We start from the raw sequence: 15,460 nt of genomic DNA on the forward strand, positions 1-15,460 counted from the left end.
ACAGCCTCACAGGGGATCTCGTGGATAGTAGCTGATGGCTGGGGGTGGGTGTATCCAGGGCACTCCAGGGATGGAAGCCAACCTATCTCATCTCACAGTGGAGCCCGAGTCCCAGCCCTATCTGCAGGAGCGGCCTTGCCTTCCACGTGTGTGTGTGTGTGTTAGAAAGCTTTCATCTGAGAACACACATGGGTTTGAGTTGCTTAGTGCTTTCCCTACAGACCTTCCAGTGTGTTATAGAGAAGGCTCCCGCTCCTCCGCCTTCCTGGAACCTGTGATGGGAGAAGTTGCTGGGAGGTGTAGGAGCAGCAGGCCAGATCCCGAGAGCAGTCACCTCAAGGGGTCTGGAAGCGTGACCTTAGCCTGAGATTGGTACCTTTCCTTTCCCTAGAATCTGCAGGGCTTTTTCACAGGAATGTGCATTGGATGAGAACTTCTTCTTTTTTTTTTTTTTTTTTAAAGATTTTTATTGGAAAGGCGGATATACAGAGAGGAAGATCTTCCGTCTGAGGGTTCACTCCTCAAGTGGCCACAACGGCTGGAGCTGAGCCAATCCGAAGCCAGGAGCCTCTTCCGGGTCTCCCACGCGGGTGCAGGGGCCCAAAGCCTTGGGCCGTCCTCGACTGCTTTCCCAGGCCACAGGCAGGGAGCTGGATGGGAAGTGGGGCTGCCGGGATTAGAACCGGCACCCATATGGGGTCCCAGCGCGTGCAAGGTGAGGACTTTAACCACTACGCCATCACGCCGGGCCCTGGACGAGAACTTCTTCTGTCACAGCTCCCAAAGATGGTTGGAAGTATTTTTTGAGTGTGCCTGCCTCTCAAGTGTGCAGGGCATCTGAGGAGGGAGGCCCAAGGAGCTGTGTCTTCAACAGTGTCCCAAGTGATTTCCGTCAAGCTGAGGTCTGGTGACCACTGGCCCAAGATCTGTTAGAATGATGCGTCAGCACTTCCTACAAACCCCATTCAGACCAAGCTCTGGGATGCAAGAGAAGCAGGACTCCAGCCCCTCTTCAGGAGTTCTGATCCTGCTGAAGACCAAAGACACGAATCTCAGGAGGAGCACCCAGTGGACCCCTACGAGGTCATTCTGAACTAAGTACCAGGAGACTGGGCTGGGGCAGCCAAAGCTCCTCCCAGGAGGAATGTCACTTCAGGGCTGTGAGAGCCAGGCACGGCGAGCCTGACCTCACGGACAAAGCCACCACTGTCTGACAGGCAGGCAAGTGACCCGCAGGTCAGGCTTGTGTCTGATGTGTTTGCTTGGCTGCATGCAAGGCCCTACACAGCCCTCAGCACCTGTGGTGAACATGTGTGACTCCCAAGGGAAGTAAAGAGCCGTGCACTGAAATGGAAACAACCTTTTCCTTGTGGCCCAGTGAGGACGATATGATTGGAAGGAATGTGATGGTGGGTGGAATGCTATTGCCTGAGCCTGCATCTTTAGGAGGAAGTCCTGTCTGGGTGTCACCGAGCAATGTCACACAGACTTAGGAACCACTCACCCCTACCTCACGCTCCTTGTCAGCCTCAGAGGGACTCGGAGTTGCCCAACAGCCATAGCTCTGTCAGGGGACGGGCATTGTCTATTAGAGGAAAAATCCCCTGCAGGCATTGGGGGGTGACAGGTTGGACTTGGCTGGGAATACTGTGGGGACCCCTTGGGGAATGCCCCCTCTGTGCCTGGCAATGCTATGGGTGGATATTGGTGCCTTGCCTGGGTGAAAGGACAGAGGGAAAGAGCCTGGCACGTGTGGGTGACAGGATCAGAAAACACTCCTTCACCTCGTCTGGCACCTGTTTGCACCAGGAACTTTGTGCAGAATCAGGGTGATTGTGTTGGGAACCCTGGCTAAATGTCTGGAGAAATGAGCAGCCCTGTGGGCATAGGCTCAAGGCAGGATCAGGGTGTTGAGAAGGAAGTAGCAAGGCCCTGGCATGTGCAAAGGGAGGGGGCAGGGCCACTGGGGCTGGTCTGGGTTGGTCTGCTGCCTCCTGCTCTGGCACACCTCCCACTTCCACTCAGGTCACTCTTATCCTCTCTGATCATCTCTGTCCACTGCTAGATATCAACTTTTGCCCTCTGCACATGCTAGAAATGTCTGTCCTCCTTCTTACCCAGTTAGCTCCCACTGATCATCTCTGGGCTTCAGCCAGAAGGTCGCTAGGGTGGGCCTTTCTGTACGCAGAGGGTTTAGTTCAGGGCCCTCGATACAGGCTGCAAGCTCAGAGGGGGACAAAGTGATGGAGTCTGGCTTTCCATCGGGCTCCTCCCATTGAGGCTTGGGTTACCCACACATCACCAGTCAGGGCCATGTTGGCATGTATCCAGGGGCACTTGCTTTCTTCCTTGACCCCAGGTGCCTGACACTGGCCCTGAAGACACAGAGTCCCTGTTTTCCTTCTGTTCCCCTGTGCTGGTTCATGCAGAAGTCTTTGTTGACTTAAACCCTCCTTTGTGTTTGGTTCTTCCTCCCTTAAGCTATTCATGATATTCCTAAGTACAGAAAGCTTGAACAATAAAACACCCTTAAACACATTGCTGGATCCTGAAATGGTTAAACATTTATCACTTCTAAATACTTCCACTGATATCTTCTTGAAATGAGGACATTTGCAAACATCACTGCAATACCATGGATGCATCTACTACATGAAAGTTTTTCATGCTTAAAAAACAAAATCCAGCTGAGAGTCATGAATCATGCTTGTTCTTATGTCTTTCTAGTTTACTTTTCATCTAAAATCGCTGCCCCATTTTTAGAAGCTGCTGTCTTTACGCTTGACCGCATTGGCTCTCTCTGAAGCATTCTTATTCATAATTTTTAAGAAACAAGACTTTGGAAAATAAAACCCAGGGGACTCCCCCCAAACTTTCCCGGAGGCAAGAAGGATACTGGAGTAAGTCACAGGAAGAGACACAGGGTTAGTAGTGGTGCCGGTCCTGGATATTCCACTTCTGATCCAGCTGATGTGTCTGGGAAAGCAGCAGAAGGTGTCCCAAGTGTTTGAATCCTTGTCACCTATGTGGGAGACCAGGGGCAGCCCCAACCTCTCTCCACCTTCATATGGATAGCTAGCTAGCTAGATAGCTAGATAGATAGATAAAATGAGTTGTCTCTGAAACGCCAGGGTTAGGATGAGGTTGGAAAGGTTGATATGTGCTGTGACTTTGGATGGCCTGAGTTCCAGGTTCTGGAACCTTCTTGTCTGGGGCCTTGAGGGCAAAATTGTAAGGATCTATCAAATGCTGTTCTGGGCTGGGTGGAACCTTGAAGGTCAGATACCAAGGAAGACACTGCATCCCAGTGTACGCTATCTGCTTCTGATCTCCCTGCCTGAGAAAGGCTTGGCCAGGATAGCAACCTGCGGGACTGGTAACACCCCAGGACTGCACAGTCCAATGCAGCAGCCCTGTGCCCAGAGCTGGCATAGTATGTATAACCTGTACCAGAGCCACAGTGGCTAAGGTGTCTCTGGGACATTGGGGATCAGTGTACACGGAGTGACTTGGGGGAGGTGACAGGGCTGGGCATGGACAGGCTTGCCGCTAAAACCCAAGACACCTTTCCCACTGGACACACAATGGGAGAAGCACAAGGTCTGAGCACTTCCCAGACTGCAGTTGGTCCTGTCGGGGTGAGGGAGTATGCTATGCAGGACCTTGGAAAGATGTTTTCTTTCCTCAGTACTCTCTGAGGCACCACCCCAGTCCCTAACATAGGGCTTGGCTTGTACTGCCTTACAAGGGGCCCTGGGGCCAGGCCTTTCAGGCTGCACCCATGCGAGCCTGTGTGACCCACAGTAGAGGGCAGGTACATGACTAGCTCTCTTGCACCTCCCTCCTGGTGCACATGGCTGCTCCAACAGTTCCGTGAACTTGAACTTGTTTACTCTTGTCTTTGGCCTGATTGTCCTTTTACCATGGGATAGGGTGGAAGGATTGCTAAGAAATAGAAAGTGGCCAGAACAATCTCGTTTAGCCATTCCTCGGTCCAGCTGCAAAGCAAACTTCTATTGTGTGTTCACTCAGCAGGGAAAACACATTTTGTTTTGCTTTCTTGCATAACCATCAAACAGCTGGGATAAGTTAGCTTAAAAATGTCTTTCCAGAGTCACATTTGGGCTAAATGGTGAAGGAGGATTTCACTTGCAATGCAAGCTGTTACAGCATGACTGTTCAGTGTAACATGTGTGGTTGCTCAACTAACAGGGAGGCATCCAGGGCTGACAATTAAGGCCCTTGAACTAAAACCTCTTAACCTTAGGTGACTTCACACTGTCCCTTGTAAATGAGTGGCTGGGGCCTTGAAATTGCTGTTTGGAGTCTCACAAGTGGGGAAACATTGTGGGGGCTTAGAAGAGATTACAATGCTTTCCATCTAAGCTTTTCAGTGAAGGTCAGTATCTCCTGGAGTGCTTGTCTTCAGGATCCAGTTGCCTAGTCCCATCTCCTGAAGTTCTGATCCAGTAGGGCTAGAGTGAAACCCAAGAACTTACATTTCCAAGAACTTCCCAGGTAACTCTGAAGCTGCTCCTTTAGGGACTCTGTGTTGGGAACATACGCTTCAAATCTGGTAGACCTAAGGAAGAAATAAAGTACAGTGCATAGACCTGACAAGGGGACAGCACAGGGTCCACTTTTGGGCATTGTTAATGTTTCTCTAACTGAGTAAAGGGGTAATACTACAATGAGAGGATCACATTGACCTTTATTGCTAGTGGGAGTGGGCTTTCAGGGGTCTCTAGAAAGCAGATTGACTTATTTTTTCAGGCATTGATTTATAAATCCTTCTTTCAGTAACCTCTAAAGAAATAATCAGAAATATGTACAAAGATTAGGGATCAGGGATGTTTTACATACGTCCGGCAGTCCATAGAATATGCTGCCTACATGGTGGAGCGTTATACCACCATTTAGTTTCTTTGGGGAGAAATGCAATGTTAAGGGAAATGCTGAGTATGTATTCCTAAGCCAAAAGCTCAAGGTTCTGAGCTACATACACATCAACTGTATAACATGCATGTTCTCAAGTGCTGTAAACAGCATATCCACTAAGCAAACTTGGAGCTATTAGCAGTGAGGAGGTCTGGATGGTATCGTGTCTGTATTACAGGTGTCAGCCATTTCTTTCTTGTGCAGTCTTCCGGCATATTCTGTCCCACATGCAGCCTCGCCCCTCAGGAATCCTCCTCTGACAGATGATTCTTAGGCCACTGTGCTTGTACCAGTGAGAAAGTGGAAGGTGATTGGATGTTGAATGGGCCCCTAATCAAAGCTGAGCCCCTCAGAGACACCGTTACAAATAAGACTCTGAGGGGCAGGCACTGAGGTGCAGCTGGTTAGACTTTCACTTGGGATGCCCACCTTCTGTTTGGATAGCTTGATTTGTGTCTGGTCTCTACTTTCAACTCAGCTTCCTGCTAACAAGCACCACGTAGTCCTGCCACTCATATAGGAGACCTGGACGAAATGCTGAGCTCCTAGCTTTCAGCTTGACCCAGCCCTAACTGTTATGGGCATTTAGGGGGCATGAATCAGTGGATGGGAGCTCATGCCATCTCTCTCTGTCTCTCCTCTGTGTTGCTCTGCATTTCAAAATAAGTAAAGCAATGACTGAGGCTGTTGGTTAAGTACTCTGTTACAAAAAACAAACAAACAAACAGAAACTATTTAGGCTGTGGGAGGCATTAATGTGGATTCAGGGCTGGGAGCTATCCCAGGAGTGCCAAGTGCAGGAGCCAAGTGCAGATCTGCCAACTTGTTGGTTGGAAGTCAGTAACCCCTCCTTACCCAGCAGGGCGGGAAAGATGGCAAATGGCAACCACAGCACTGATGCCCCTGACATGCCTTCAACCATCACTCCTTTGCCCCAGGCAAACAATAACGGGGTTCTGCTCCTCACAGTTTGTCCCAGATTAGTTTTTGACTTTTGTTGATTTGTACATATTTATTTTCTCCCCATCTTCCGGTCTGAGAGTTCTTCTGCCTCTAAGACCTGGGAAAGATCGTTAAACCTCTGCTAGTCTTTCTGATCCCGATCTTCACCCACTTAAAAGGGTCTCTTCGTTTGCCTTTGCTTTGGTTCAGCATCCAGGAGATGGTTTATTTCAGGTCTGGAAAGCGTCCATGCAAAGTTCTTTTTTTTTTTTTTTTTTTTCCTTCCACCGGGTTGAGAGGATTCCAGCAGCAAAGCATAATGCAGGATCAGAAATGGAGTGTGTGGTTTTCCCCAGTGATTTATAGATGTGGAGACTGGAATGGATGAGTCACAGCAACCTGAATGGGAGGGGCTGCTGCCCACATGGCTATAAATTCTGCCGCCTTGCAATGGCTCTGGTTTGCCATTTTTAGAAACAAAGACTGCAGTGTCTTTGCTCCCAGTTTTCTGTGGTGTTCCAGGTAAGAGTGATGAAATGCAGGGTAGCAACTATTTGGGAATGCTCATTCCTCTCAAATTCATCATCTATTCTCCACTCCACCTTCCACCACCAGGGGAGTCGAATTCTAACTGACAAGGGTAAGAATTATTTAAAAGACTTTGAACCGACCTAAGATCTCCAAAGGCAGCGAGTGATTTTCATTTCAGCTTCTTGATCGACTGACAAAGTATTCATTTTGCTACTGAGAGGTGAATGTTGGAGTGAGTGTTCTGAAGAAACTTCTAAAAGGTCTCGTTGTGGATTCAGATTTGGGATTTAGATTCTTGGGGTGGTGCTGGGGTTCAACTCTGATATGATTTTGAGGTTTCTTTCTCTGTCCAAAAGGATGAAAAACTGTCAAGGAGAAGATGTTGACATCATTGAAAAAGTATTTTCAGGCCTAAATAGAATCTGAGGAAGCGGTTATGTTCATAAATCAAATAGGGAGTGATCTGGACCTGAATGGAGTATGGGGACAGAATGGGGGTCTCCCTTGAGGGGTTCCAGGAACCGTGAGGGAAATTACTCTGGCTTGACAGCGTTTATACCTTCAACAGAAGTCTTGATTGTTAATTCATTGATTTATTTGAGGGAAAGAAAGGAAGAAAAAGAGAGAGAGCTGGTTCACTGTACAAAGCTTCACAACTGGGTTAGGCCCATGCCATGAGCTGGAGACCCAGTCAGGGGCTCCAGGTCCATACCACGAGCTGGAGACCCAATCAGGGGCTCCAGGTCCATGCCACGAGCTGGCGACCCAGTCAGGGGCTCCAGCTCCATACCACGAGCTGGAGACCCAATCAGGGGCTCCAGGCCCATGCCACGAGCTGGAGACCCAGTCAGGGGATCTTGGGTAGGTTGCAGGAATCCAAGTGCCTGAACCATTACTTACTGCCTTCCAGGTTCTTCATGATCAAGAAGTTGCTGTCAGGAGCTGAGCTTGAAATTGATTCTAGTTACTCCAGTGTGGGATGTGGCCATCACAGTTGGCAACTTAACCAGCAGGCCAAAGGCCCACCCTAACCTTAAAGGTAGATTGCCCAGGTGAGGCAATTGAAATCTGCACCTGCAGTTGATCTGATTTTATCTAACAGTTATATCCTGCTATCTCTTACTGAAGGGAAACACTGCAGAGCATCGCATCCTTATGGGATAGGAAGGCGGGAGTTAAGACGAGAGGGAATAGGAAACAGTGATTGCCTCTTTCTTAGAGCGTTTTAATCCTTGGACATCAGGTAATGCCTGTTACAGACCAACCCCGCACATCAATTCATCTGGGTTTAATGGGTTGGCCAGTTGGTTCTGTCTGGACTGGCTTGGCTGGCCCACAGGGTTCCTTTCTCTCTTCCCATTAGCCAGCACATTGGCCTTGGACAGCAGATCTGGCATGGCCTCACGCACAGGCAGAGCTGTTGTTCAGTTCTTTGCTGACACTGCTTCTCTGTGTGGCCAGCTGGGGCTAGCTGTGTGTGGCGGTACAGGAGTTGCAAACACAGTGAGCGGACAAATCCCATGCTTGGGCACTTTGAAAACCTCAGCCCATGGCAGTGTTGCTAGTGTCCTGTTGACCAAAGTGAGCCATACTACCCCTAGGGTCAAGGAACAGAGAGAAAGATGATATATTTTGGGAGGAAGAAGTCTGGGCCATTTTTACCACCACATTGTTATCCACCACAGTAGATGACAGAGTTGGGACAGGAATGAAGCAGCGGGCCCACAGAACTGTAGAGAAGGGATGGGCCACAAGGTCTTGTTTGTAGTTCCCTGCTGCTTCCTTTTGGCCCAGCCAGGGATCCCCTGTTGAGGGCTTGCCTTGGGCCGTGTGATTCCTGGGCTAAGTAGGACCACTGGACTCTGGCTTGAACTACAAATGGCATCTTGGGACAAACATGGAATGTCTTTAATGTCTGGGATCCTTCAGTTCTGAGGCTAACATTTGATGACAGACTCCTTGGAGAGCCCACAAGCCACCCCTTGCTGGGTTAAATGGGAGATAAGGACCTGTATTTTCTTTCTCCAGTACTAGGCTGAAGAGCTGGGAAATGCACAGGATGGATGAAGCTTGCAGTGACAGATAGGTTGGTTACTTGAACATGGATCAGATAAAGGAAGGGTGTGAATGGGAAGTCTACTTCCAGGATACATAATCAAATCCAGTAATGAATGGGAAATGTGACCAAGAAAAGACCACGGACATATGAAGGACAAGAGGAAAAAGCTACAATCTTTATTTTTGGTAAGAAATAGCAGTTTCCAGTCTCTGCTCTGCTCTAGCCCAGTGGGTAAGTATGGACAGATAGTCTCACTTAACCAACTTGTTGACAAGAGGCCTTCAATTCCAAGGAGGTTAGAAAAAGAAGGGAGTGGAGCCTGTGTCAGAATGAATCCTCCTCTGAGAGTGCAGGGGCAAGGACCGAGAGACTTGCTATGTCAGTTTCAGCAAGGTCGTGGATGTCATTTATGCATTCAACAAACAGAAGCATAGCATCTGCTGTGTAAGCAGTGTGATGGCAGCTTGCTCCTGCCCTGTGGAGCTTACTGGGTCTGCTTCATTCAATCCAAGAATGTCCTAGCAGGTCACTCAGTCAGTCTCAGAGGGACGGGTAGCTCCAGTGTTCAGCCGTCTCTGAGGGGCGTGTGTGTGTGTGTGTGTGTGTGAAGAAGGGGCCACCGCCCGGCTGAGGAAGCTGCAAGCAGGCATTGCGTCATCCAGCTTCTCTGACCTTCCACTTTTGCATCTGCACAATCAGACAAGGAAGGCAAGGACCGGATCATCAAAAGCCCGGACTTGGCTGCAGCATAGTGCTGAGGGGCTACAGCTCAACAACCCCACCCAGCGTCTCTGAACCTCAGCAGAGGACATAAGCAAGCACCCACCGAAGGGAGAGACCAGCAGAGGGGGGACACAGTTCAGGAGGTTCCAGCTAGCACTCAGCACCACGTCTATCATGTGCCCGGCATTGTTCCAAGTGGTGACATTTAGTCATCACCAAAGACCTGTGGCAGAGGCAGCAATAGTACCCCTTCTGCATGGATACAGAAACGGCTCCAAAAGGTGGCTAAGTCAGCGCCCAAATCCATCCTGCCACCTATGATGCCTTTCTGCTCCAGGTCGAAGGGTACAGGGTGTCCACCATGTGCCAGACACCCTTCAAAGGAGGCTACATTCTGTTACTCACTCAGTCCTCTCTACAGAAATGGAGTGTAGATGCTAGTATCACAGTTTGGACATAGGCCCAGAGAGATGAAGCAAGCTGTCTAAGCTTACAGAGCTGGATTCACACTTTAGGGCCCAGTCAGGGTGAAAGAAGTGCCAGGAAAGACAAACCCAAGCTGATTCCATGTTCCCAGGATTTCTTCTCCAATTTTCCTTAAGTGCTGTCGCTTTGTTCATTATGCTTTGTACAGAGGAGGGAAGAAGATGTAGGCATCGAACGCCAGATAAGTTAGTATTCTTTCTTTCTTTCTTTTTTTTTTTTACCCATCTCCTTCAGAGCCAACTCCTGAATGTTGACAACTTGTTAATCTTATTAACGGGTGTTCCAGGCTTGTATGCTTAGATGCTCCTGATCTTAATTTTGGAGCAGGTTTGTGTTTGTGTGTGTGTGTGTGTGTGTGTGTGTATGTGTATAAATAATGAAGATGAAAATGCTACAGGAGTTTTATAAGCCTTTTTAGGGCATCTATCATTTTTCTGTGTGTCTTTGAGGACAATGTCTCTATTTCTAGCTATTCTGTTTTTTAAATGTCTTGTTTATTTACTTGAAAGATAGACAGAAAGACTCCATTTGCTGGCTCACTTCCTTAATGATCACACGAGCCAGGATTGGGCCAGGTAGAAGCCAGCAGGTACAACTTAGCCTAAGTCTCCCATGTGAGTGATAGGGACCCAACCACCTGAGGCTGTGTGTCAGCAGGAAGCTGTGCTCAAACGCAGGTGCTCGTTCTCTCTTACCTCTCTCTTTAGATCTATTTTATTTTTACTTGAGATAAAGTAAGAGAGAGAGAGAGGGAGACATCTTCCATCTTCTGGTTCACTCCCCAAATGCCTGCAACAGACAGAGCTGGTCTGGTCTGAAGTCAGGATTCAGGAGCTTCTTTCAGGACTCCCGCATGGGCACAAGAACCCAAGCACTTGGGTCATCATCTTCTGCCTTTTTTAGGTCACTAGCAGGAAGCTGGGTTGAAAGTGAAACAGCTGGGGCTTATACTGGCACTCACATGGGATCCCAGAACTGCAGGCTGAAGCTTAACCTGATGTATCATGGCACTGGCTCCAACACACTCTTATATGGGGTGCAGGGTCCCAAGCGGCAGCATCTATAGCAAGCCCTATGGCAATCCCCAGTGAGACACTGACTGGCTTTATTGCTCCATTATCCTTGTAAACTCGATGTTCAGTATTGTTTTAGCAAATGCATATAAACACTTACTTTGTGCCAAGAAGAAATGGAAAATTCCTAGAGACTTGGAACAGCGTGTGTCCTGTGGGAGTGACAGGGGAACAGTCCTGATTTGAAGATGTGCAGAGCCTCATGGGGAGAGGCTCTGTAAAGGAGAGAGTAGGTCATGCATTCACAGCACAGGCAATCAATGCTCTGATGAGCTCTGTGTGACACGTGTAGGTGGCAGCAACATTTCTGCAAGTCAAAACAGCGGTTAATCCGGGGTCCTCAAACTTCTGACTCCTAACATCAGAATCCATCCCTTTCTTCGTAAACTCGTTCCTTCTTCTCTCATGGTACTACCTTTGCTTGTTATTTAGGCCCTAAAATGTAGTCATTGCTTGCTCTTTTCTTGCTCACAAATCTAACATTTAAATTATTCATTACCACATCCCATCAGTTCTTCAATAGCTCCTCCATTGTAGCCTTCCCACTCCAGGTCAATCTTATCCCTTCTCAAGCCAGGACTACTGCAGATACACATATCACAACCCTCACGAACACTTCCCGTCTGGTTCTTCCTGCAGCAGCTCCAGAACAAGTTTCTTTGTTGCTGAAGAGCTGTTTTGGTGCCCGATGACTAAAGATTCTCCTTGAACTCCCTCATCCTGTCTAGGGGGACTGCAATCCTCAGGCATCAGAAGTAGGCACCTTCACACTGGACCTTCACCTATCTCTTCCTAATAGATCATTGCAGTTTTACCTCCTTTGTGAAAAACTACAGACGCTATTATTTGAACTTCTCACTTAGTATTTGCATGCACTACCTCATCTCTAATCAACGCCACAGAGATGTGACCTACACTGAACTGTGGTGGATGTGTCAAAGAAACCATCCTGACATGGAACCTTATGCCACCTCCAGACTCTCCTCTTGCCCCTTGTCCCAGTCCTGTAGTTTCTGTTTCCACTTTCTGCCTTCTTGGGTCAGGCTGGGTACACAAAACGGACCTTCTACCCCACCGGCTGCTTTCAGCTGGTTGGGGGGGAACGCAGCCTAGCATCCCGATCTGGGAATTCCACTGTGATGGCTGCTTAAATGTGACTGGCACCATCTTGGATCAGCCAGTCAGGATGCCAATGACGCTGGGCGAAGCCCACTGGCTGCCTGGCAATGAGCTCTGGGGACTTGGGGGTTTGGGCTTATAAGGGGTCTGGTGGTTGGCACTGGTGGGTGTATGTAGGAACCTGAGAGTTCATGTCCAGGTGATGAATGATTTCCAAAGGACATCCATGGAAATTGCTACTGTTCTAGCAGGTGAGGAATTACTGTGTAGGGTCATATATGATAAGGCCACTATAGTATAGGTAAGGAATGACTCCTGAGAAACTCCCAATGACAGGCCACTGTATTTGCAGGTAAGTGAGTAGACTGAGATATGGTGGTTTGGAGGGGAGAGTTCAGAACACATGTATGGGTAAGTCAATGCACCAACCCACATGGGCTCGTTAGCACAGAACGTGGCTGATCACCACATGGCAGCCCACATGAAAGCTAGGCCTGGGGAACCTGTCTAGCAGGGCTAGATCCTGGTATCTGACTGTGAGTGTCAGAACAAGGGATGGGTCACATTAGGCTGGGCTATGACATCAACCAGCATGCAACAGCCAGGTCTGGGGGTAGATTCTCTGGGAGATATATGGGTCCAATCCTGTGGAATTATAAGTCCTACTGGTTAGCTTAAGAGTTGGGGTGGAGATGGGCTGAGCTAGATGTGACCATGGAACCCACAACACCCCCACAGGTACTGGGCCTGGGAACAGGCTGGGTATATCCAGGCTGCAGCACCCACATGCACACCCTAAAACAGGGTGTGGGGTGGGCTGGGCCGCAACATCTACCAGCTCATACAAAGGCCAGGATGGAGGGGCAGGCTATGCTGGGTAAGGGCCTAGCACCCACTGGCATGAGTGAGATCTGGGTCTGGGAGTAAGCTGAGTGAGGGAACTTGGGAAGCTCCCGAAGTGGGTCATAGCTACTGCTGGTGAGCACATGGTCCAGGTTTGGGGTTTGGGCAGGCTGGGCAAGGTAGCTCCAACTGTTGGCAAGTGTGAAGTTTGGTTTTGGAAGAGAGCAGACCAGGCAGGTTGAGCAAACCTTAGCTCACTGGAAAATGCAGAAACCAGGATGGAGTACTGGTTTGCATGAGCCAGGGATGGGAGGAGACTGACCAGCGCCAGGTTCCAGCACCCACCAGCAAGTGTTGGGACTGAGGGCAGGCTGGGTCAGGCCAGGCTAAAACATCTAAAGGCAAAGGGCAAGACAGGTGAGGGGCTATGCCAAGCTGGGTCAGAGCAACCACTGGCACACGTGAAATCTATAGCTGGGACAGACCTGGTTGGGGAGCCAAGGGGATGCTCTAGCTGGGTTGTGGTTCCCACTGGTGAGCACGGGGGTTAGAATGGGGACTGCATTCTGATCTGATATGGCTGCAGTGTCCCTTGGCACATGAGTGGGCTGGATCTGGGGTGTGCCAGTCTGGGCTAGACTCCAGCACCCTCTGGTACTCATGAGAACCAGGGTGAGTATAGGACAGGCTAGGCTAGGTCTCTGCCTCTGCTTAGAATGTGTGAGCTGTGCCTGGGTGTGAATCAGGTTTGGCTGGGCTGTAACACCAGCAGTAAAAACTGGAATGGGTGAAGGCCAGTCGGTTAAGGCCACTTCCTGCTAGGACAGGAAGGGAACTAAGAAGGGCTAGCTCATGGATCTATCGGTGGGCGCAAGATCTGGCGCTGAGAGAGGTTCTGATGGAGAAGCTTGGGGAACTCCTCTGTCAGGACATAGTCCCTGAAGGTGAGCGCAAGAACTACAATAAGGAGCAGCCCAGACTAGACCAGGGAATGGTACCCACTGGCATACCTTTGGCTCAGGTCTGGGGCAAACTAGGCTGTACCAGTTCATATCACTCACTGGTAAATCTGAGAACTAGAATAGAGTGTGGGTCATGTCGGGTCAGGCCACAATACCAGCCAGTCCACATTAGGGCTGGGACTGGGGGCTGGCTGGGCTGAGCTAGGCTGTAGCCCCCACCAGTGTAAGCTGGAATTGGGGGTGGGCCGGGCAGGACCAGGCTACGGTACCCACTGGCAAATGCCGAGGTGAGGCGGGTCAGACTAGATCAGGCCGCAGCACTCAATCAGCACATATGAAACCCAGGGGGGAAGGAACAAACCCGGCAGGGGGGCTGCGAGGGGCTCCTATGCTAGACCACTACTCCCACTGACGAGCATGAGAGCTGGGATGGGGACAGATCAAGTGTTATAGCCCTGCCTGGCCTGGTCTGTCCCCATCCCTGTATGTAAGCTGGATTGGGAGAAAGCCAGGCTAGGTTGACTGAACACATTGGTACATGCATAAGCCAGAGTGGGTGTGGGTGGGTTGGGCTTTGCCCCAGTATCAGCTTGGAAATGCTGGCATGGGGGCAAATTCTGTTAAGCTAAACTGTCAAACCACCTGCTCTCTGCTAGTGTTCTGGGAAACCTGTGAAAATTGGACCAAGTGCTTAGACCCCATCACCCATTTGGGAGACTCAGAGGGAGTTCCAGGTTCTTGGCCTCAGCCTGGAACAAGATGTTTTGGCCTTTTGGGGTGTGAAGCAGCACTTGGGAGGTGTCTGTCTCTCTCCCTGTTACTATGCCTTTCAAATAAGTATGTGACTAGGAAAAAATACAGATTAAATGCTCTTATTGGAATCTGGATTTTTAAAAGATCCATTCATTGTTATTGGAGAGACAGATTTACAGAGAGAAGGAGAGACAGAGAGAAAGATCTTTCTGCTGATTCATTGCTCAGATGACCACAACAGTCAGAGCTGAGCCTATCAGGAGCCAGGAAGCCAAGAGCTTCTTCTTGTTGGTACAGGGTCGCAAGGTTTTGGCTGTCCTTCACAGCTTTTCCAGGCCTCAAGCAGGGAGCTGGATGGGAAGTGGGGCAGCCAGGACAGAGAAAGCACCCAAATGGGACCCCAGTGCTTGCAAGGTGAGGATTTAGCCACTGAGCTATTACATCAGACCCATAACACATTATTTTTATAATGCATGGCAGGATATGTTCTCTGATTATTGAGGATTTTCACCACCATGTTCAGAGGGACACAGGTTTGGAAGTTCTTACCTCAGCATCTTTGTCTCACTTTGGGAACCAGGTGATTGTGACCTTAGGACACAAAGTGCTCCTTAGTCCTTCACTCTGGGAAATGCCTGGCCATGAGTGGGCATTTCTGTTTGTGTTTGGTAGGATTCGTAAGTCAGGTCTTCTGGGCCCCTGGAATTTTCTTTGTGGAAAGTATGACTGGACTCAAACTCCACATCTGAGTTTCCCTGTGAAGACTGGCAGTTAAGCCAAAGCCTCTGACTGCTCTCTTGTCCTGGATCTTTGAGGTGAGAGACTGTCAGAAGTCTGGTAGCGATGGGGGTACCCCCTGTCTCCCTGACCTCTTGCCTCTGGAAACCCTCATGTTCTCACCTTTCACTCCTCACCAAGATGACTGCAGCTTCACTAACTCCCCTTCTTGGGTAGCTTTGGGCAGAATATATTTCCTATTTACACTCTTGATGTATAACTCTTTTCTTGATTAATGTCCAGTGATTTCTCAT

Source organism: Ochotona princeps, chromosome 6 (assembly GCF_030435755.1).
Source record: "Ochotona princeps isolate mOchPri1 chromosome 6, mOchPri1.hap1, whole genome shotgun sequence".
NCBI lineage: Eukaryota > Metazoa > Chordata > Mammalia > Lagomorpha > Ochotonidae > Ochotona > Ochotona princeps.